This window comes from Nematostella vectensis, chromosome 3 (genome assembly GCF_932526225.1).
Source record: "Nematostella vectensis chromosome 3, jaNemVect1.1, whole genome shotgun sequence".
NCBI lineage: Eukaryota > Metazoa > Cnidaria > Anthozoa > Actiniaria > Edwardsiidae > Nematostella > Nematostella vectensis.
In genome coordinates this window covers 7,202,302-7,226,584 of record NC_064036.1, presented here as the reverse complement: position 1 = coordinate 7,226,584, position 24,283 = coordinate 7,202,302, and the positions used below count along the sequence as shown (strand labels likewise).

General features: G+C 39.8%; 1 protein-coding gene across 7 annotated transcripts in view; it reads left to right on the top strand.

The window, feature by feature from the left end:
• The window catches only part of LOC5513634 (gamma-aminobutyric acid type B receptor subunit 2), a 76,738-nt gene that overhangs the window by 12,301 nt on the left and 40,154 nt on the right, over nucleotides 1–24,283 (top strand). For 3 of the 7 annotated variants that reach the window (XM_032383190.2, XM_032383180.2, XM_048725788.1), the window contains exons 3-4: nucleotides 4,878–4,962; nucleotides 6,064–6,124. The gene's annotated coding sequence lies outside the window, so the exon portion shown is untranslated. Of the gene's footprint in view, nucleotides 1–4,877; nucleotides 4,963–6,063; nucleotides 6,125–11,991; nucleotides 12,181–17,744; nucleotides 17,773–17,793; nucleotides 18,002–21,089; nucleotides 21,227–24,283 lie in introns of those variants that run through there. The other 4 variants (XM_032383189.2, XM_032383184.2, XM_032383186.2 and 1 more) reach the window with 4 other exon arrangements.

Genomic DNA, 24,283 nt, shown 5'->3' with positions numbered 1-24,283 from the left:
CACACATTCTTGCTTTTATAATTTAAGTTTCGGAATTTATCCGCACTTCGCTACCAGTAGCATTGTTTCCAATGTCTCCATGAATAACATTTCTATACTTAACTCCGTCTACCAAGAGGAGGAATCAGTTTTTTAAATGTCTATAAGCAAAATCACCCAAAGAGGGCTAAGGGACCCCTTTTCCATCAGTGGTATCTGGGGTCGACTGGTAGTCCCCAGGAAACCAACCTAGAGCCTAGACTTACCTGAAGCAGTTATTCCAACATGACAATAGTACCATTGTTTACACTTGTCTAAAACAAAATACCCTATGTATAAATAGAACCACATAATTATTTGTTTGGTTCATACTCTACATAATGGGTTAAAAGGCACCAAAACCAGGCTTTTGTCCCAAATTACCATTTTATTATCCACGACTTAGCAGGGGTCTTGCATTTTTATTTTTTAATCCTCCTTTTACCTTTCAGGCTTTCATTTTCGTTTTTGAAAAAAAAAAACGAATTAGATTTATGAATTCTTCATTGGCTAACGATATAAAGCTTGAGTGTTACGTCACTTTAACAAATTCCTGAGAACAAGTTTATCAGGCTATTTCCAGATTGCAGTACTTATTTCAACACTTATCTATTTCGTTGTTCTTGTGCTAGCTCCTACTGCCATCCCTTGACATCTCGGCCTGTATTTTGCCATCCCATGTAATATGAGATTGCTCCCTTAACCTTTTTCTTTTTCTAACCACGTGGAACAGCTATCCATGGATACTTTTCTATTCCTTTTCCAACTCTTTTATTTTCATACCCCTTGTGAGTAAGGACAGACAAGCCCATAAGAGCTTAAAGCCGCATTGTCACCAGTTTACTTCCGGAGGTCAGACGGAAACCTCAACCGTTAAAAGACAAAAGAATCTATTAAAATCCGAGATATTAAACAGGCCATCCGCTCTAATTTATCAATCAGATCCTCAACAAACTTCCAATAAACACACTGCTTTCAATATTTGAAATATTTTTCGCGTTTTCCGTTAAAAATCATCGGATATTGTTACGTAATCGACCGGAAGTAAACTGGTGACAATGCGGCTTAAAAGGTGTGCTGCTTGAGTAAGGCCAAGTGGATAAGTGCCAAGAGCAAAGCTTTTGTTCAGAATACTTGTCTTTGGTCCACGCTTGTTGTTTCCACTGTGCACCTCATCATTATGGATAGTATTTATCCCGCCACATTGCGCGCATTTTAACAAGCTGATGTAAGCCAGTCAAGCTATAGATCTGCTACAGACTTTATCATCATTCATTATCCTAAGCCAGTACAGATAATGCTTCTCTACTAAGGTAACCTAATTTTTAGCAAATAAAAAAATACGTTCCGTCTCTTGTTCAAAGACCGAGAATCAAAGAAGGGTGTCTAGTTCCAAACGATGAGGGTGAAAGCGTGCATAAAGATCAACTTCATTGTCCTCATCTATCTAAGTGTCGTAGTGCATGTAAAGCAGAGCGAGGGACGCCAGGCGAGGTTTAGAATGTTAAGCTTTCGTAACGCACTTGCACTTCTATCGAATTCACAGGACGTCACGGGTATTGTGCAGTCGATTTGCAGGAGGACTTCGAAATTTGGGAACAAGTCGCCATCACACAGCTTTATAGCTTGGGTAGGGGTGACTGGTCGCTTGTTTTCTGTGGTTGAGACAAAAAGGCTTCAGTGCTTGATCTCCATTTCAACCAGCTCAGGTGATGGTAGATCAGACGCATATACTTTAAGAGCTTCACCTATGTCAACGGCGTCTTCGCTACATAATACACTGGTGACCAGGCGAAGAAGAAGCGATCTTTGCTTATGGGGCATATCGAGACTAGAGACTACATGGTCCAAGAATAGAATGGCAATATTTCGCTAGAAATACTCACACGGAGTGCTCGACTCGGTATTACTACGATGCTGTTGGCGTGGCACTATACGAGGCATCTCAGCTTCAACGCCAACCTTTTGCCCATTGCGACACTCTTGGTATATATATAAGCGCAAATCCTGCATCTATGTCATCGCGCTCATTCGAGGGCAAGGACTTGCTCTCTTGTTGTGCGCTTCAATGATGTCGTTGGTCCTGGAGCTTGACTGTAATGCCAGAAAGGTGCGACAAGTACTGGTTAATGGTGATGAAGACCACAATGAACTCGAATAACGCGATGCTGCGCAAAATTTGTTGAGCATCACTTCTGTTACCCGGGTCCCAGTCGGCGAATTCGTGGCCAAATTTATCCAGGTTACGCTTGAATCCTATCATTTCTAAGCGATGATGCGTTCGTAGCTAAATGCTGGTAGGCACTGTGGCGCTCTGCCCAGCGGGTCTTACAGAGATCTAACAGTGGCTTGCGCTTTGTGGCATCAGACAAGTTGCGACGTATGGCGTGCTCTAGCGCCTCGCTTCTCTTTCTCAGAAAGTACCTGCAACAATAGTCCTGGAGCCTGTCAACTCCGTACCTGCGGTAGAGATGTTGACTTAGTGATGGTTTAAACAGTGACTGTTGCATGCAGTGTATATAGGCTGCCAGAGGGGCCCCTTTCCTTATTCTGGCTTGTACCACGACAGTTCTCGAAGTCATTCAACAGGAACACCATGCTTCTTTAGAAATACGAGATAATGAGATACGTTCGGCAATCTTTTCCCCGTGATTTTTTTTAGTCAAAACCGTGAGAAACTCTTTACGGATATTATTGCCTTTATCAACGAATCGATCGAGCGCAGATTGCGAGGTGCTCGATGTTTTGCGAGGTAATTTCATGGGCCATGATTGAATAAAAGGGTGACTCTACGAGCTCGTCTGGGTATACTTCTTACAATCATGTGCGCGCCCATGATCTCGATTAGCTCGTTTTGCGTCCCGGGGCGTTTTTCAGTGCAGCAGACATAAGATGGTTCGAAGCACGTCGTCAGTGACTCCCGGAGCAATGTCTCACTAAGACTAAGACTGCACGAATGAAAAACTCTGTCGGTAACGTCTTACATTTGCAGCTTTGACCTATTCTCCATGGTCAGCTTAGCTCCTACGTGTTTCTTATCGCAATTTGATGACGCGGCGATTGTTTGTGTTCTTTACCTTTCTCACTTTTCCTCTACAATTCCTTGAAATGTGATAGGTTGTCAGCAAATTAACAGAATACGACACAAAAAATACCATCCACTTTTTTGCTGTACACCATCCAGACAGCGCTGAATAACGTATGCGCGTGCTCTGGCGATAAAAAACACAATCGTAGTGTTGAATCGTTCGAGTCAAGATACAAAACGCTGACTTCAGTCGTTGTTTGACTAACAAAGCACAGCATTAAAGCCATACTGTACAAAAGACGACTGATTTGTTTGATAATTAGGGAGTCATAAAGACTCCCTAATTCCCTTTTGGTGTGCCAAAAGACAGTATCTAGCAACTTGGGACAAAGCGTTGATACGCACGAAAAAGCCCTCTGTCAGAGCTGGTGTAGACTCCCCCTAGGTCATTCGGGAGAGTCGAGACTCTTCACTAGACTGGACTGACTCTTTTAAAGAAGCGCCTGTAGCCTCCGCTTCACTTCTCTTATCAACCTGAAGGTCTTTAAAAACTGTCACAATTCAACAAAATTTAAGTCGATTCTCTTGAAGATATTGCATTTTTAGTCGGTAGACTATCATTGACGTCCTCTCCTGGTCGCCGTTCGTCATGAAACGATTCATCATCTTTGGTTATCTTCGATTTCAATAATCCATCAGTTTTCTTGGATTTCGCATCTGCCCGTTTCCGTTCCCCTCCTCGCCTCTCTGGGCGACCCATAGGCGGTTATCTCCAGTAACAACCTCGAACGGAGAAAGATCTAAACCACCAAAGAAGTGATTTAAATGTACATTTCAATTTTTGCCTCTGAAGTGACTCGCGCGTATGTTTTCCCGCCTTTTCCGAATAACACAGGAAGTCCGTATCAGCGAAGAGAAATCTTTTATTTGAAATGTTATTAATAAGGTACCTTTTTACCATATAGCGATAATAATAAAGATAACTATTATAAAAAAATTATAGTCATTTTAAATACATTTTGATGTGAACGGTACGGTATAATCTCTTTTTGCTTTGAACGGATCTTCAAGCGGAACCCCCCCCCCCCCCCCCCCCCCCACACACACACACCTCTGACTATGGGCTGTTATAGAAGGTCTGGGGGCACATTGCTTTTCTGAGGGCGCTTGTGTAATTATTCGTTTCTCTTTTAAAGTGTTTAAATAAATTCAGGACTTTTTTTCATTTTCTTAGCAATCTGAGTAATGAACTTAAACCTCCATGTTTATCCATATCAATGAATCGCCCGGCGCGTAACAATATGGAGTAAAACGTTGCGATGTCCAACTGCAAAATAGAATCCTAATATGCAAAAGAAATGAGTATATAAAGTGCTGTGAAAATAATCATGTTTATTCCGTATTTGTTGTTTTATTTTAATTTCAATTAATTTCAACAATACCATTCAATTACTGTACGTATGACAAGTTTACAAAATAATTACTGAAAGTGCATGTTTACGATGGGTAGAGTGAAATGAAATAAAATGAAAGTCTTTTCTTAATAAAAACAAATCTAAAATATTACTTTTCTAATGATAAGTCTCAATCGTTATTCTTTAAATTTCGCCAAAATCACTGCAAAAAGATTACTTTGAAGTATTTTTCTATTGTAATATAATAAAATAATATGAAAAACACCATGTCCTAAATATTCCCTTACTTTTCCTTTTGGTTCTTTGTTATTAAAATGTGTGCTTTCCTTTTCTCACCCTCTCTCGACCTTAATTACAAGAGGAAATAAGGCAATTAAAAATGACCATCGTTAAATGAACTCTCTCTTTATTAAAAGCAGTGTGAAGCACGTCAAGTTCAAACTTCAGTCGACCTCGCAAGCTGAATTTTGGGATGATTCATGAAATTATCACACATGTAAGGTAAGAAACGATACCATTGACTCCGGAAAATCTTTAGAAAATATGTTTAAAATATATGTTCCTTCTCTAAAATAAAACGTTTAAAAAAACGTAATTCGATTTTCCTTTTGTTCTTAGTATAATTTTGTTATCATATGTCCCTTAGCCCTTTTTCTTTCCCTCTGGTTTTTCTGCATAAGAAATTGAAATACATGGTTGGATGTTATAGTAGCAGGCGCGTACCCAGGATTTACTCGTGGGAGGGGGTTGGGTAGAACGGCAAGAGTGCCATTCTTTTCTATCTACCCCATTAGATAACAGGACACACGTACTATAAAAAATGAATATACACACATACTCTTGAAGTACAGTAATAGGCGAACATATTGCTAGGGAATAAGCATTTTGTGGTTGCTATTTTCCCGCCTAAAGCCGAGTTTGTCACCCAAAAGGTCACGTGATTTCTTAGTGCAAGTGTGCGAGAGATGCACTTTCATTGACTTTTTGGAATTCTCATCACTTGAATAATATATATATTTTTAATTTGACATCGAGCTTTTTATTATTATCGTTAATTAACAAAAAGCTGAAATGAAAGATTTTACATATGCCGCATAAAAACAGAAATAGACTGATATTGAAATTAAAGCATGAGTCTTTTCGTAAGTCTTTTCGTAAGCTGGTGAATTCTATTCGTAGAAGTAGTAAAAAACACTTACGTATTAATATAGATATCAAAATATGTTTGTATGTGGTGCTCCATTTGTATATAAATGGAAATGTTCAGTACGACAATCCACAGTACAGTACTTGTGCCATTTTTATTTGCATTTTTAAAAACAGGGTATTTCTTATTTTTCCCTTATCTTAGGTTAAATAACATGCTATTCATTCAAGAAAAGAGAGCGTCCCCTCACAAAGTAAACACTAGTTGTTTTCAGACTATGTTTTCCCAGCCTGATCCTTATCGTTATCATATTTACACTATTTAATATTTAGCTTTCGAGTGCTACGTTTGATAACAGTGCCATTTGAACTTGTTGTCACCAAGCCATCTAGAAGAAGAATCACCACGGATTTGATTGTGATTTAACTGCCGTAAATCACGTTTTCCTCCCCCAGAACGCCGATAAGTTATCGCTCACGATGAACTATGGCTGACATGTGATTCCCAGCTATCAAGGTAAGTCCGTTAAACTACTTCTTTAATAGTTTTAACTATTATTTAAGTCGAAGGGGCTTCTAAAAGCTTAGACTCTTCTTGCAAAAGAATCCGAGAGACTAATGTTTTTGCCTTGTTCAAATTACCTCGTTGAAAATACGCTTTTTTGTCTTCTCCTTGCGGCCTTGCTTAGCCTCGAGCTGAGGTTTTGTCGTAGGTAAACTATTTCGTTGAAAGTTGGCCAGAAATCACAAAGACAACGAGTTATCATAGCCATAAAAGCCCAACTCATAAATACGAGTTTCAATAACCCAAATCATGAAGATAACGATTTACAATAGCCATAAAACCCAAAATATTGACGCCTAATGTACTTATTCTCCAATTGAACAACAGATAATGTCAGTAAGGTAAAATCAAACTTCTGGTACCCTCTTCTATTAACACTTAAGATGTCTCTGTACTTGAGATGTTGTTGATTGTTTAGTAAACGTTATATGATTTAAGAATTCAGTCGTTCAGTTCTATGATTTTTTTGTTCAGTACTTCGAAAAATGCCTGCAATATTTATTAACATTTATATTCATTTTCATTTTTTCTTTTAGTGGCGTTGTTTACAAATGTAAATGATGTTTGCTTTAATTGGTTGTTGCAATGATAATAATTATTCAAAGTAAGCTGTGGTCTCTTATTATTAACTTGCCGACGTTTTGGTACTTTTGGGAAAGTTCATTTATTATCCTGAGAGGGGGAGGGCTGCGTGAGGGTATTGAGGAGGGGAGGCTCAAATTGGAAAGGTCTAAAGGGGAGGGGGCGTCGAAGTTTATTGATTTTTAAAGGTTTAAAGGTCGATTCCCTACAAGCCTATCCCTCGATTCCCTACAAGCCTCTCCCTCGATTCCCTACAAGCCCCTCCCTCGTATCCCTACAAGCCTCTCCCTCGATTCCCTACAAGCCCCTCCCTCGTATCCCTACAAGCCTCTCCCTCGATTCCCTACAAGCCTCTCCCTCGATTCCCTACAAGCCTCTCCCTCGATTCCCTACAAGCCTCTCCCTCGATTCCCTACAAGCCCCTCCCTCGATTCCCTACAAGCCTCCCCCTCGTATCCCTACAAGCCTCTCCCTCGATTCCCTACAAGCCTCTCCCTCGATTCCCTACAAGCCTCTCCCTCGATTCCCTACAAGCCCCTCCCTTGTATCCCAACAAGCCTCTGCCCCTCGTATCTCTACAAGCCCCTCCCTCGATTCCCTACAAGCCTCTCCCTCGATTCCCTACAAGCCTCTCCCTCGATTCCCTACAAGCCTCTCCCTCGTATCCCTACAAGCCCCTCCCCCACGATTTCCTACAAGCCTCTCCCTCGATTCCCTACAAGCCTCTCCCTCGTATTCCTACAAGCCTCTCTCTCGTATTCCTACAAGCCTCTCTCTCGTATCCCTACAAGCCTCTCCCTCGTATCCCTACAAGCCTCCCCCTCGTATCCCTACAAGCCTCTCCCTCGATTCCCTACAAGCCTCTCCCTCGATTCCCTACAAGCCTCTCCCTCGATTCCCTACAAGCCTCTCCCTCGATTCCCTACAAGCATCTCCCTCGATTCCCTACAAGCCTCTCCCTCGTATCCCTACAAGCCTCTCCCTTGATTCCCTACAAGCGTCTCCCTCATATCCCTACAAGCCTCTCCCTCGTATCCCTACAAGCCTCTCCCTTGTATCCCTACAAGCCCCTCCCTCGATTCCCTACAAGCCTCTCCCTCGATTCCCTACAAGCCTCTCCCTCGATTCCCTACAAGCCTCTCCCTCGATTCCCTACAAGCCTCTCCCTCGTATCCCTACAAGCCCCTCCCCCACGATTTCCTACAAGCCTCTCCCTCGATTCCCTACAAGCCTCTCCCTCGTATTCCTACAAGCCTCTCTCTCGTATTCCTACAAGCCTCTCTCTCGTATCCCTACAAGCCTCTCCCTCGTATCCCTACAAGCCTCCCCCTCGTATCCCTACAAGCCTCTCCCTCGATTCCCTACAAGCCTCTCCCTCGATTCCCTACAAGCCTCTCCCTCGATTCCCTACAAGCCTCTCCCTCGATTCCCTACAAGCATCTCCCTCGATTCCCTACAAGCCTCTCCCTCGTATCCCTACAAGCCTCTCCCTTGATTCCCTACAAGCCGCTCCCTCGTATTTCTACAAGCGTCTCCCTCGTATCTCTACAAGCATCTCCCTCGTTTCCCTACAAGCATCTCCCTCGTTTCCCTACAAGCGTCTCCCTCGTATCTCTACAAGCCTCCCCCTCGTGCAGGGTGCGCGCGAACCCTCTGCCCACCTTGGCTGCCCAAGTTATCTTTTTATATACATTTTAAGTAATCTTCGCGTAAGTACTATTTTATAATGCCTGCGCACCCCCCCTCCCCCCTCCCATAATGGAAAAGCGCTAGATACAGAAATTGAAATTAATTAGCGGCGCACTGATGCAAACACGCCACCGAACATAAAAACCGACTCAACTAAAACTCTCTGTAAAACTTCGAAAAGTCTATAAGAGTATGATGTGTGATTATTATTCCTACCATTGATGAAAAATATCGGCTTTTCAAGCGAAATTAGGTGATACTATTCACCTTTCTTTAACGGGCTGTGTCGAAAGCATTCTGCAAATGACAGCGGGTGCGACATTGACCAAGGCTACTTCAAACTCGATTTTCTACATGAAAGCTAACCATTCCACATGGCCGCCAAAATATTTTTGAAAACCTGAATAAACAAGCTTTTAATTGTGCCTAAGCCCACTTGTTCTTGAAAATTAGTACTCGGACCCAATTTTGGGCTCTTAGGTGATAGACTTTTTTAACAAGTGTCAAATCAGACTTCGTGGCTCAACGAGTCCAGGAGTCCAGGATACATGTTATGTTGCGCTTTGTATATGTAATGTAAACCTGTATATACCGGCCTGTATGCATTTTTTTTGTGGTTAAGCACTCACTCTTCTTCATCAATATCCTCGCATATATCGGATTCGCTGTCTTCCTCGCTCTCTTTCTTTCTCTTTTCTCGTGCTGCGCTTTTCTTGCAAGGAGAAGAACGGCAAGCCGTTTAGCTTCTTCTGCATCATCGATATGGATAAAAATATTCCCCTTATTGAATAAAATGCACTTGGTACTTTTTTAACACATAAATACCTGAAAAAGAATGGATGGATGAATGAAAGTCAGTTGGGAATTGTTGGCGAGAGCATCGCAGAATATTAAGCATCGCAGAATATTGAGCATGGCAGAATATTTAGCATCGCAGAGTATTGAGCATCGCAGAATATTGAGCATCGCAGAATATTTGAGCATCGCAGAATATTGAGCATCGCAGAGTATTGAGCATCGCAGAGTATTGAGCATCGCAAAATATTGAGCATCGCAAAATATTAGGCATCGCAGAGTATTGAGCATCGCAAAATATTGAGCATCGCAGAGTATTGAGCATCGCAGTATTGAGCATCGCAGAGTATTGAGCATCGCAAAATATTGAGCATCGCAGAGTATTGAGCATCGCAGAGTATTGAGCATCGCAGAGTATTGAGCATCGCAGAGTATTGAGCATCGCAGAGTATTGAGCATCGCAGAGTATTGAGCATCGCAAAATATTGAGCATCGCGAAATATTAGGCATCGCAGAGTATTGAGCATCGCAGAGTATTGAGCATCGCAGAGTATTGAGCATCGCAAAATATTGAGCATCGCAAAATATTGAGCATCGCAGAATATTGAGCATCGCAGAATATTGAGCATCGCAGAGTATTGAGCATCGCAGAGTATTGAGCATCGCAGAGTATTGAGCATCGCAGAGTATTGAGCATCGCAGAGTATTGAGCATCGCAGAGTATTGAGCATCGCAGAATATTGAGCATCGCAGAGTATTGAGCATCGCAAAGTATTGAGCATCGCAAAATATTGAGCATCGCAGAGTATTGAGCATCGCAAAATATTGAGCATCGCAGAGTATTGAGCATCGCAAAATATTGAGCATCGCAAAATATTGAGCATCGCAGAATATTGAGCATCGCAGAGTATTGAGCATCGCAAAATATTGAGCATCGCAGAGTATTGAGCATCGCAAAATATTGAGCATCGCAAAATATTGAGCATCGCAGAGTATTTAGCATCGCAGAGTATTGAGCATCGCAGTATTGAGCATCGCAGAGTATTGAGCATCGCAGAGTATTGAGCATCGCAAAGTATTGAGCATCGCAAAATATTGAGCATCGCAGAGTATTGAGCATCGCAAAATATTGAGCATCGCAAAATATTGAGCATCGCAAAATATTGAGCATCGCAAAATATTGAGCATCGCAAAATATTGAGCATCGCAGAGTATTGAGCATCGCAGAGTATTGAGCATCGCAAAATATTGAGCATCGCAAAATATTAGGCATCGCAGAGTATTGAGCATCGCAGAGTATTGAGCATCGCAGAGTATTGAGCATCGCAAAATATTGAGCATCGCAAAATATTGAGCATCGCAAAATATTGAGCATCGCAGAGTATTGAGCATCGCAGAGTATTGAGCATCGCAAAATACTGAACATCGCAGTTAAGCGTGTGGCAGCACCTGAGGCATAACATTCAGTGGCCTTCCTCGGATCACATCATAACCGCCGGTACAACCTCTTAAATAGCTACTGTAGATTTATTGCCCAATTGGCGAATAGTCCTGTTATTAGAAAAATTAAAACGTATATAGGGGTATAACCAAGATCAGCAAGGGAGGGGCTGGGGGGGGAAGGGGGGCGCTGTCACGCCTCCCCCTTCATACCCCCCTTAGCCAACCGCCCGATTTTGTTAGAAAAAATCATGCCGCCGTTTAACGCTTTATTTCAGTACAGAATCACTCAAATCAAACATTTGCATCAGTTAATTCAAGTAGGGAAGACGGAGCAACTGAGATAATTTTAATCAAATATTGTTTATAAAGTTCCAGACTAGGTGATGGTTATTTGAAGTTTCCTTGTAGATAGACCGTTGTATTCTCAAATGTAAACATAACAACGGGCGGGTAGCTGACTGACTGTTTCCCGCTCTGTGATCCGTTGTCTAAGGTTACATGTTTGCCTGTTCCGTATTCTCTTAAGTGCTAAAATAGACGGATTCCGCCCGTGTGTATAAACGGGCAGTTCTTTCCAGTGGCAAATTATCTAAATTTTGATCCTTGTAACCAAGAAGGACTCGATTTTTAATAGCTTTCCTGGCTAACCTAGCCAACGCGCAAGTATGAATTAGCTGGAAATGGCTAGCAGTTCTTGCCAAGTGGCAAGTTGTAGCTTTTATTTTCAATTAACTTTTCGCCTGCAGGTATTTCAGGTAACCATGAGCAAATAGATAAGAAAAAGGCTTTTAAAGAAAGTTGTTATTTTGTGCTAAAACAAAACGCCGGCTACATAAAAAGGAAACCACACCCGAGCGCTTTGCTACGCTACATTTTAAAATATAACGACTGCGATAAGGGTTTCTAAAAGTATACTGGTGAACGTATACTAGTTTACATTTGAATATATACTTAGAAAAATGTGCTGCTATAGCTTCGTCCAACATGAGTTTTTCTTTTCTCGAATATGCGATTTCAAAGTCGTGAAGAGCCTTTTTTCTTCTGCCAAAACTCGTTTGTTTGCTTCATTTTGTTTTTCGAGTGGTATTGGTTTCTCTTCGTTTGTTTAATTGAAGAGTTGAACGTCTGCTTCCTCGAATTAACTATATGCTAGGGGACTATGTGAGCGATCTGTTATTTTGTTTCGAATTTTGAACCTTCCTTGATTACTTTGACAATCCACTGATTGGCTGACAAGCTAGCATTAATTCCATAATGGATTCAATCTAGTCTAAACTTACACACGGCGCATTTAGGCTCCTCATTCGCTGTGTTGACGTAAGGAATAGCGCAGATGGCGGGGGAATATGCAAACCTTGTCAGTGCTTCTAGCGGAAAAAAACGTGACAAATCAAAATAACACTACATTTTTAGGCTATTTCCCACTGTTTTTCGTACAATTCCAATTGTGTCGACCGCCTAATCTGCACGGGTGCTTCTGCTAGCTTCTATGCCAAAAGGTGAGTACGTTTAGATATCGACCTTACCAAAGTTGGCCGGTGAAGCAAACATGCTACCTTGCTCACACCTTCCTGGCGGCAAAAGCTGTATTTGTCCTCCTTGCGTCAGCTGTTGGATTTTTTCTTAAAGGCTTAGACAACAATGGTATGGCTCTAGTTGGTCTTTTTTGTGTTTTATGCCACCTAACGGAACTCTTATACTTTTGACTACTTTCGGTAAATTAGCAGGGTTTTCAAGGAGTTTAAAATTACGGCGCCGTTCGCCCTATTTCCTCTTTCGAAACAAAGACGCCTCATCTGAATTTATCAAGCGCAATGTTAAAATTCCTATTACTCTGTGAAAAATATAGTTCATTTTACCGTTATCAAAAGCATGGACATAGTTCCCACACCGAATTAATTATTTATCTCTTTTTATTCCCTCTTTGACCTTTTCGACCGAATATATATACCGACCGAATATATACTTGGCCTGTAGTATAACAGTAGGGTCTTACTGTTGATTGAAGTTCTTGTTTTTTTTTCTAGGATTAATTTCTATCTTAGATTTTATTCGATTGTAAGGTTTTCTAAACTAAACTAAAATATCTTCTTTTAACAAGAAGATTTGCTTCGTCTATTATGAGACTTATCTGAGGCAATCTTAGCTTTACTTTTTAACACTAAAATGACTTTTTCAGACGCTGTATCGCAAAATTTATCGTGAAGCGTATTTCAATTTATTCTAATTAACAGACGTCTATAAACTTTGTTAACTACTCTGTCGTATTGACTTAATTATTTCTATTGTGTTTAGCATTTTTCAAAAATTCCCCCAAAGTAATCGAAATTTACCCTCTACAATATTACCTCTTTACTATGCTCGAAATTTACCAAGGGTCTACAACAACATCATGCTTTGTAAGGGGCATCTTAACCTTAATTTATGATAATTACATCTAACATTATTTCTGGTAGCAAAATACATTTAATTCTCTCTTCCATTGCCGAGTAAGCTTATTGTATAGACCATTATAATAGTACTTATGTACAAATAAAATATATATTATTACCGTGTTTAGAGGTATCTAAGAACAATCTATATGGTGAATTGTATTTCTTGTGTAAAAGCGTTTTGTATTCACACGTATATAACGAGAACAATGGACATAAAGCGTATCTTTTCAAAACGAAGTAGATTTTTATAGTATAGTGTTTCATATTGGAGTCTAACAGCACGATATGAACTTGATTTAATTTGCATAGCGTTTGTTGTTCTGTCGTGGCTTTTGATAAAGTTTGTTGTTGTTGCTGCTGTTGTTTGTTGTTGTTTCATTCTTCTTGTTGTTGTCTCGTTCTGCTGTCTGAAGATGTTTTGTTACCATTGATGTGTTAGCTTTAAATTCCCCACCTTCTAGTAAATCCATCCGTCGTGTTGCCACTGCTAGCTACTGCTATTTTTATTTCTATATTTGTGGTTTCGGTTGGTACAGTTTGACAATGAAGCGATTGCAGCGGGCATTCCATTTATTTTAGCGTCCAGCGGGTAACCCGAAGTGTTGGCTTTTTCAGGTGAATCCACTAAAAGCCGCTGCCGGATATTGGTTGCCTCTCTTGCGTTGACAAACTCAAAACAGAAGCAAACATGTAAGCATCGATCTGTTAGCTTTTCCCGCTTTCCAGTTTGCGTTTAGAGTATCGACGGAAGAGTGTTCAGTAATTTCATCCGACATGTTGCCAAAATTCAGTTATGCCTTCATATGGTAGCAGGTCTAAGATGAAATTTCAATAGTTTTAATTTTATCCTTTTTTTTCCTGTTAATGATGTTGATCGCATGTACAGCGCCAGCATTGTTTGTTAGTCGCCATCCAAGCAATGACGGCGGTGTTCTTACACCATGTTGCCTTGCATTAGTTTCCGACAATATTTTCTTTGTCTTGTTGTCAGCCGAGCCTACTGGCGTCAGCAGTGCTGGGGCTGATAATGGCGTTGTTTACGGAATAACAATTCCGCGACAAAACGTAGTGAACAGCTCCAGAAATGCGAAACACAGAGATACGATGTTGCTGCTAGCAGGGGATTGTTTAAGTTAAAGTATTTTATCTCAAAGATCAATTTTGGAAAAAAGTTGTGAGCCATCAGCTTCACCAGTTCGTGGTTTGTGCGCAAACAACTAAACATAGTGAACAAGGTTACCTGTTTTGTTTTCTATTATCATTTTTTTCCATTTCCTCTCGTGCAGATTGTACGAGGCTTTATAGATTCACAGAAATTTGCAAGGGGGAATGGGGGGAGGGGGTTGCGTGCCCTGGGTCCTTCCTTAGACGATCCTGGTTCACTGGTTCAGACTTTTAAATGTATTTCATCAATAGTGCTCTATCGATCGCCTCCATAGCGAGATGCTATGTCATAGGGCTGGCGACGTGCTGAGAGCGTTTTTTAAACGCCTCCGATCACCTTTCAATCGAAGGACAAACATTGTCCGGTTGCATCCTGCTTGCGCTGTGACAGGAAAGTCGAGTGACTTGCAAGAGATGTTCGCGCTGTTTGATCCGCTTTCAAAGCTGGGTGTTTATTATAACCCTAACGGATTCACTCTAGGAGACTTGCCTTTCAAGATTTTTATTGATGAGCATTTTTGCTTTGGATTTATCACGTACGTAGAGCTATTTAAAGCTATCCTTTTTTTTACCAACGTACAATCGGTAAGTCTAGCTTAAAGCCTGGTTTCCATATAGTCGTAACAGGTGTAAGGGTCGTAACAGTCGTTTGCAAAAAAATCCTCGCGACCCTTACGACTATATGGAAAACTCGATGGGACGACCAATCGACGGATACGACCGAAGCTACGGGTCGTTTCACAGTCGTCAGAGATAAAACTGGTTCTAGGAGCTCGAGGAATTTTTTGCAGACTACTGTTACGACTATATGGAAACCAGACATCACGTTAATTCGGATAACTGGCCCGCGCAAGGGATCATGGGGGGTTGTTTCTGTATCAAACAGATAAAATGATTAGAAGCTCTTTCGGCACGATATATTATTTTTAGTTTAATTTTATGATAAAAATTCATTATGTAACATTTTTCCTTTTTTTTACATGCGATTCTGTAGTATGTGAGCGTTAATAGTTTGCTTATAAAATTTGTGCTTTATACGATGTAAAATTTCATTGCTTGTCTGTCAGAAAATCCCTTCCTCATTCATGATTATGTTGTAGAGCTAGTGACAATTTCACCCGCTGTGCTGTGGAATCTTTGCGTTTAGAATTTTCTTTTCACATCGAACATTTTGATTAAAATAACATCCAATACTGCAAAGAGATCGCAGTAACAGGATCGCCTATTCCTGTTTCTCTTTTTTTGTGATATTTCTCACACTCCACGACGAAGTAGACTGCTGAGTAGCCCCCGAGGCATCCTGGGTAGCAGGCGTGGGTTGGGAAATTCCAAGTCATCAGTTTCAAGATCACTGCGTTTTAGCCGCTTTGCCTTTTAGAAAACACAAAAGCAAGACATGTACTTGCTCTACAGGCTATTGAAACCACGCTAGAAATAGCTTCCCGTCACACCATTGGTAAGATTTCTCTGAAAGAACTTCAACTTTACGTAATAATATCATTTTCTTTTCTTCAAGGATGTAGATGTTGAGAGTCGGGGTTGAAATATAGCTGGGCATTTTTTAACAATCTATCGTAGGTCTAGTGGTTTCTTTCCATAAGATTTATTAAGTAATATTATCATCCTGGTATATCAGTTAATTTGTTAGTTTTGATATTCAATAGATCCTAGCTTCATAGCAGCATTTTTATAAGTAAAGTATTTTCTAAGCAAAAGAGCCAAGAATTTGTTAAAATTTCATTGATTTTCCACACACACACACAAAAGACACAAACAAGCAATATTTTTCTCGCTTATAACCTGTAGTAATTTATGCTCGTTAGATATTGATTCTATGGGAACCCGTAATATAGGTCTAATGGTAAAAGCCTTGAATAGTAAATACAAATAACAGTATGGATTAGAAAAAAAAAGAGAGAGTTGTTGAGACTTTGCATTCATTGGGCAATCAGTGGCGTTTATTCCGTGAATTTCTTACATTATAGGAGATAAAATTACATTAGGGAGATAAAACAAATGGTCCAGTTAAACTTTTACTCCTATTTTTTATATATATTTTTTCTTCTTTCAAGGGGATAGGAAGGATGGTATAGAATGAATTGATGATTTTCAAGCCACTTACTGTAATTGTTTTTCGTTAGAATATTGGTCGCCGATCGGTTTTTATAATGGATTTCTCTCAGTATTCAACAGTTCTCCTTGTCTTTTAGCATAAAAACGGTTGTCAAAAAAATAAAGCATTCAGACGCAAATGTACTTATTATTACATAAACAGTTAAAGTCTCACGTATTTGATGGCTGTATGTTTGAAAAAGAAAAAAAAAGCTAATTTATGAAGCAAACGCCCATTCGGCTCGGAAGTGTTATCGTTTAAGGCAAAAGGTTTAGTCTCGATGTCAAATGTTAGCCTGAAGAAACAATCTCTAATGGTTTGTTATGTTCCCTGTTTGTCTTGGTAATATATTATATATCGATCTATGACAAGAGGAGTAAACATGGCTCATTATGTTTTCATTCCGTCTTTTTGTCATTTTGGGTACATCAACGCAGACATTAAGAGTTGATAAGTTATACTTTAGTATAAAAGCGTTTTCGTAAACCTGCTGTCTAAGTATGGATGGTCGACGACGACAAAGAAGACTGATACAGATGGTTTATCTAGGGTCTAGCTACCAAGAAGGGAATTATTGCTGTCCTGAGGGGGGAGGGGGAGGGAGCTTATGCTATAATATGATGAGCTAAATTCATTCAGTTGGTAGCATGGGCATTTGTTGCAGCAGAACGAAATCCGAATATGTTTTTTTGTTCTGTTCCAGTTATTCATTTATGATTCTTGTCTATGATTCTTGAAACTTGTACAAATCTCTTACAACAGGTTGTTTGTGTCGCCGATTTTTTTCTTCGTTATTTTTCTGAATTCATTCTTTTTTTTAACTGGATTTCTCTGATGTAGGTTTTTTTAAAGTCGCAGCCTGTAATACAATTTGTACATTTTGTTTTCGAAGGAGTGAGACAACTTTATTGATGTAATCATCTTAAAGGCATAATCGTAATTAATAGGCCAACGAGGAGTACCTCTTGCTGTGGGGTCAATTACACCTGGTAAGTGGTTAAACGCAGCGGATGTTCGATTTACCGAGTTTGTTATTTCGTAATTTTACACGCTTTATCATTTCTCGTAGTTACTATCATTTTTTATGTTGTTGATTGTTTCTAGTCGTCAACTGCATTATGAATAATCCATCTCGGAACGGAAGACATTACGTGCGAAAGCTCCTCTTGCCGGATGGTATTATCTAGCTATCAGGGACTTTGTAGCAGTCCTTGATTGGACATCTCCATCGTTTATAGTAATCGTTTTCTCGCCGATCGATAAGTATCGCGTTACAGTCGATGATTGGCTCACGTTCGTCAAAACAGCACCCAAAAAAGCGCGAACGAAAACAGACCGTGACTTTTGATAAATGTGCTACAAATCCCGTCCACACAACGGTGAGTGCTGTAAGAATTACGAACGCTTTATTACCTTTTATTTTTTGCTGAAGCATTGGCTCAGAATTATTGTCCAGAAACCGCCTTAAAAGTGCTCTTGGCGTAAGGCGCGGATTTCATTTAAGGGCCTGTGAGGCTTTGCCTTTATGTCAACATCTTTGAATGGGTGTCTTAATGCGCTATTGTAGCAGAATGCTGTGTTACTAAGCTACTGAAGGTTTCGTGAGATGTAAGTACCAAGTTCAAAAATACTCCAAGGCTCATCGATGTGCTATGTAATGTTTTCCTCCGTCTCCTCGCTACTTATCATGTTATGCAAGGCGTTTAGGTGCGTGGCACTTGGTACTTTGTCGGATACGAGTGCGTTAGTGTGGAAGTATTATTTAGAGTTGTTCAGTCTGTGCAACCACTGCTCCCGGTACGTTAAGTCTTGTAAGTGTCACTCTAAAACACTTACGATACCAGGGAGTCTGCACAACACTAGCGACAAACGCGCCCTACAAAGTCTAGTTGACTAAGTGGTGCGCTTTACCACACAATCATTCATACGCGAACATTCTCGTCTCTTCTTAATAAGCTGCTACGTGTCTAGCTACGTGGCACCTCGGATCTTCTCGCCTTTTCCACATAAATCTGGCCCCAATATCTCCTTAGCTGAGTGGCACTTGACGATAGCCTGTTTTTTTGTGATCTTCTAATGTCGAGGGGGCGTCCAGCTTTCGTTGAATAATTTAAATGGTCCCTCGCTAAAATCGTATTTTGCATCATTGACCAAGAGTGCCATACAGTTTTATGAAGGATTCTTCTGGCTAACTTCCGTCTTTCCTCTGATGTCGAGTTGTTGACAGGCGCGTACACAGGGGGTTCGCCCCTTGGTGGCCCAAAAGTGGGTCATTTCTTATTAAGGAATCTTCAAATACTATGCTTTTTCCATATGATACCTATGACTGCGCTCAACCCCTCAGTCAATCCTGTGTACGCGCCTGGTTGAGTTTACCGTGGCCAACGAAAAACTTGTAACACACGCCCCTTTAAGAATCAAATCAAATTAAGAATGTTATTGCTTTTTTCTAAAATATTGTTTTGTCAAGAACGACGCTTTTGCTCTGTCTCAACGTTGTTTCATGTCAATTGTTAATTTTTTTAAGCTTTCAGTCTAGAGGCTCCGGATATTTTTGTCTTTCTATTTCTAGATTTTATATACTTCTGTTCATTTAGCTACCAAAATTATGCATTTCAAAGATTTCCCCAGGGTAAACTCCACATCTTGTTATTCCTCTGTTACAAAAACAACAACAATCATTATCGAGTTTTGATTGACTTCGGGTAATCTTATTCGCCACCGATTCATCTACTATCTCTCCCTTCAGCAAGAGAAACAGTAGTGTTTTTATCATCTCTGTGGAGGTGACTCTAGGTGAAACTATTTGTTCCGAACTGCAAGCTATTCAGGCAATCGGTAAGTTTTCATTCATCAATCATAGAAAACGGTAAACATCAGGATTTAAGAGTTAAAAGAAAAGGAGAAAATAAGACGAAAAATAGTACAGTAGGATCAAACGTTTCGTCGTTTTAGACCTCTTATAAATAAACTCTCCCATGAATTTCTGTTTTATACGTTTTATTTTGGTAACATTCTGTTGCTAAGTTTGGCAGTCATGACGCATGCGCGTTAGACAACACGCCGTTCTTTTGCCGGAACTGAGAAACCATTTGCTTTTGTCGGTTTTGTTATGAAGCCCTAAGCGTTAGACTTATAGCGAAATCCTTTTGCCAAAGCTCAAGTGTACCTTGCAGCTTATTGATAGTACCAGTCATTAGAATGACTCAACAGCGAACAAAAAAAGAAATATTATCTAAATCTTCGTAGACGCATTTGTTTCACCGGAACCGAATTGCATTTGCACCCAAGTAGATATAGGAAACTTTGGAATAGGAAATCTCGTTTCCTCTTCTGTGAAGGATGTATCGTTATCTTAACAGATACCTTTGAGTTTAACATCTATGCAAGCACATGGGCATAGCATTTTTGTAAGCACAAGAGTATAGGATCCTTGTATGCACAACGGTATAAAACATCTTTGTAAGCATATAGAAGATGTTAATGTTATAGCACAAGGCTATAACATTAGCATATTTGCTAGCACAAGGCTATAACATTAGCATATTTGTAAGCACAAGGCTATAACATTAGCATATTTGTTAGCACAAGGCTATAACATTAGCATATTTGTTAGCACAAGGCTATAACATTAGCATATTTGTTAGCACAAGGCTATAACATTAGCATATTTGTTAGCACAAGGCTATAACATTAGCATATTTGTTAGCACAAGGCTATAACATTAACATCTTTGTTAGCAAAAGGCTATAACATTAACATCTTTGTAAGCATAAGGAAGATCTTCGTGAGCAAGCGCGTGTTGTTATGTAGCTATGTGGTAACTTTTCAACATCTTTGTATACACAATGCTTTGTATTCACAATGCACGTGTGTTGTGTCGGTATGTGGCCACCATATAACTAACCACTTACCAATTCTAACCACTTATCAAGCGTATATAGATGCACGCCCCACATATATCCCGTTATGTCAATACGTGTACTCCCAGATTAAAAAATGTATGCGCTATGTGTACGGTTTTGAGGTAGACACAGGCATAAGGTCGCATAAACACTGGCGTAAGCACATATGATCACGTAAGCACATCATGTAAGCATTAGCATAAGCACATAAGGTCGCGTATAAGCCATAAGTTCGCAATAAGCATGCACATAAGACCGCACAGGCACATTACTTACGATATTAAGTCGCTTGCGTGCCCGCGGCTTACAAATCAGCTGCTTAACACATCTACTTAAAGTCTACGATCTTTAGATTTATATACATTTATTTTGTGTCTACCCGGCTTTCAATTTTCGCCCCTTCCTTCCCTGAGGCTCTCTCTATCACTCAAAAACTGACGTCAAGAAAAGACAATTTTGTTGTTTATTCAAATGGCGGTTCCTGTATTGTAAACTACCTGGGGCAAACGCAAGAACCCGCCATTATTCACTTTTGATTCCACCGAGTGCATGAGCAAAGCTGAAGAGCCCGTCTTTTACGCCTTAACCAGGTATTAGTACCCGTGAATGTGGCATAATCACCCTATATCACCGTTTATTATAGTTGGTAATATTGATTATTAGTAATTGGTTTAGCGCCTTCGTGGAAAACTATACGGATGACGAAATTGGCGCAAACCTACCCCTCGGGCCATCACACTTTAAATCAAAGACAGCGCTTTTGATTATTTACTGCGACAAGTGAAAGATTCGGAAGCTCGTCACAATTCCTTTCTAAATGACAAGCGGTGAGCTGGGAGTTTTGCTATAAAATATTTGCAAGTGCGCGAAAAGGAAAAGTGAAGTCTCGGCGTTCAAGGCAAGAGGATAGGCGGGGCGTAGCGTTCAGGTCAGGGCTCTTATTCGTTAAATTTAACACGTGCATAATCGATTAGCTGTAATTTTCACCGTGAACATCCTGTTTTTTATGGACTTTGAATTGTGACTTTGCACATAAGCTTTGTTTGCGCTTTTTTTCTGACACGAGCTTGTTTAACCGGTACGCTGTGCTATTCTTTTGCGACCGCCTTATAACAGTGTAAGTCATCTCGTCTGTCGTGTAGACCATGGCTATTCTCCTAAGTGTTTCCTCTTGAGCGTGGGTCTTACAACTTCTGTCCAAGAAATCACATTCATTTCCCTTTAACTTACGTATTTTGTGTACGTTATCTTTTTTGATGACGTGGACTCTGTGCATCGACAATAGGCATTGCAGCGTTGTAAATATTAGTATTACCCATAACTTATTTTGCATGCCTATCAAGATTCTTTTATCGCGGCAACTTATCAATCGAAGTCCCATCAGATACAGACTGATGCTGATGTCTTCCTCACACTTTTGGCTTACGGATGATGTCTTACGAGTGGTATCTTGCACTTACGCGCCGTTTAACCTTTACTTAGTAAAGATCCAAGTGGATGATAAACTTTAAGTTTTATAAGTTTATAATCAAATTTTTTTGGTTGAATGGGAATAGATGTGAAAGATGCTTAAAAAAGGAGGGTTTAACAGTATTATGGCAATGTCATGCTCGCCATCTCGAGGTGTAGGCTTTCGTTGATAACGTTCAGCTATAACCACTATTCAGCAAGCGTTTTGATCCCCTAGATCAATTTATTGTTTTATGCACTTTGCTTATTTTACTATAGTTCTAAGGACAGGCAGAAATAAGTTAATACTTGCATTCTGCAGCCTAAAACATCAAACAATTTACTGTCCCTCCGTTCTACCTTCTCGACTTTTCGACTTTTTGAAATTCAGTAAAGCCACCTTCTGTCTCCATCAAAAATCATAGAACAATATTTGTACGGACCTCAGGAGCTCTAACTGATAACTGTCTTAGGTGCTATATATGTGTTTTTGTGCTTTCCTTGAAGGCTAAATCAGATTTCTTAAGTCATCTAGTTAAATTAAAACATAGAATAAAAAAAAATAATGAAGTATTTATATACAGTGCCGACCATGTTCTAAGCGCTTCACATTTAATCCTATTCGCATTATGAATGACCCACACTGTGGAATACAAGCTTCTAGTGAGCTCACATACGTTCAACAATTCAAGTTCAGGGCCGAGAAACAGAAAGGTACTATCCGTGATTCGACCGGGAATCGAACCCGTTTCAGCAAATGTGAGAGGTCCCATACGCTGACGCGCTAAAACACACTAGACCACCTGTGATTCTGATTGATGTGAATTTCGCTAGCCAGCCAGCGTGGCAAATCATGAAGTCCGTGTCAATCAGAAGTGTAATACTCGCATGCTATTGGCTAACTTTCTTATAACTTTGTCGAAGTGGCCACGGTAGCGCACGTCGCTATGTGAAGTACTGTTTAGAGATGGATCTTTTTTCTCGTAACAACCCATGTCTCTTTTCCATATTTTGTGCTTTCATTTCTATTCTCCTTGCCCTTTTCTTTCTTTTTCATTCTCAGTGGTTTTATTTTAGCGTCATGCAAATTTAACCCAATTAAATTTTGCACCTTGAAATTATTGTTTTCATAACAGCACCTTGTTCAAACTTGGTTTGGGCACAGCCACGATCCTACTGGTCATTTTCCTATATATGGGGGGAGGGGCACATGTCCCCATGTGCCCTGCTACGGCTCTTTTGATTGATTTGTCCAAACTCAAATACAATACAACTTAAAATACCATTGAGCTCGTTATGTATACTGTATGTTACTCCTCCTGGGGCGCTATGTATTTGTTTATTATTGATGAGTTTGCCGCTGCATGACTACATTCGGGTATTGCTTTGTTCGCAGGTATTGCTTTGTTCGACATCGAACAGCCCACTCAAACACATCCTGTCTAAAATGGAAAGAGAAATAAACTGTCAAGTCTCGCAAACATTTATTACCTTCTATCCGTATTTTATGATCAATCGGTGCGTTTTAATGACTCAATCCTGTCAAGTTACTCTCCTACCTCTATTTATTTCTTCATAATTTAGAAAACAGTTAAGTGTTATTTTAAGAAAGGTTTATTACCAATTCCAACATCCTATTTAGGAATGATTTAAAGCTGAACTCTATTTCAATGATCCTGATTTGATGTGCGAATATTTCATCATACAAACTAAAACCGCAAAGAAAATTATGTTCTTTTTTTACTGTTATTTCATTTGTTTATATGTCCATGCAAGGGCTTTGAAAGAAGTTTAATATACTTTACTTAAAAATATACTTTTGCCGAGATGTTTGTAAAACAGAAATAAAAATATAATTAATTTTTTATTTGTACGAAAACTCTTAACGAATCCTTAGGATTGCATCCAGGCTTGTTCAGGCATTTTTTAATCCATTTTCTCGTTGTGATACAATTTAAATCTTCAAAAGCAGTATTGTACTAATCTGATCGATAAAAAATTACACTTTTCGATTGTTTTTGAGCTTTCCGAAAAAATGCAGATCACTCTCATGTTGCTTGGTCACACTTGAAAGCCTTATGTTTTCCAAGCTTTAGAAAGATTGTCATATTATGTTGCACCAAATAAAAGAAAAAAAAAATAGTACTTCCTTTCCATTAAGATCATGATAAATTTTCCTTGATCAAGCCGAGTGGAGATTGGGTTCCATAGCAGGACTCAAGGAATTGTGGGATCATTTTTTGACTTGATAAAACTTTACATAACAAGATGTCTGCCCAAACCTGCTGCCCTCAGGGTGTTCTCTTTCTTGGTTTTTGGACCCGCCGCCATTTTGAATTAATCGACCGAAAAGACCAGGTTGACCAGGTTTATGTCGTGTCCAGTCAAATCCCACAATCACTGGCGCACAAGAAGTTATATCAATTTATTATTTTTTCGTTGGATACATTTATATAGACTTATATAGAGTTTTTGTTTTAATCTTTGAATTTCAATATCGATAGTGGTTTTCTATATCTTTAATTTGATCTTGTTT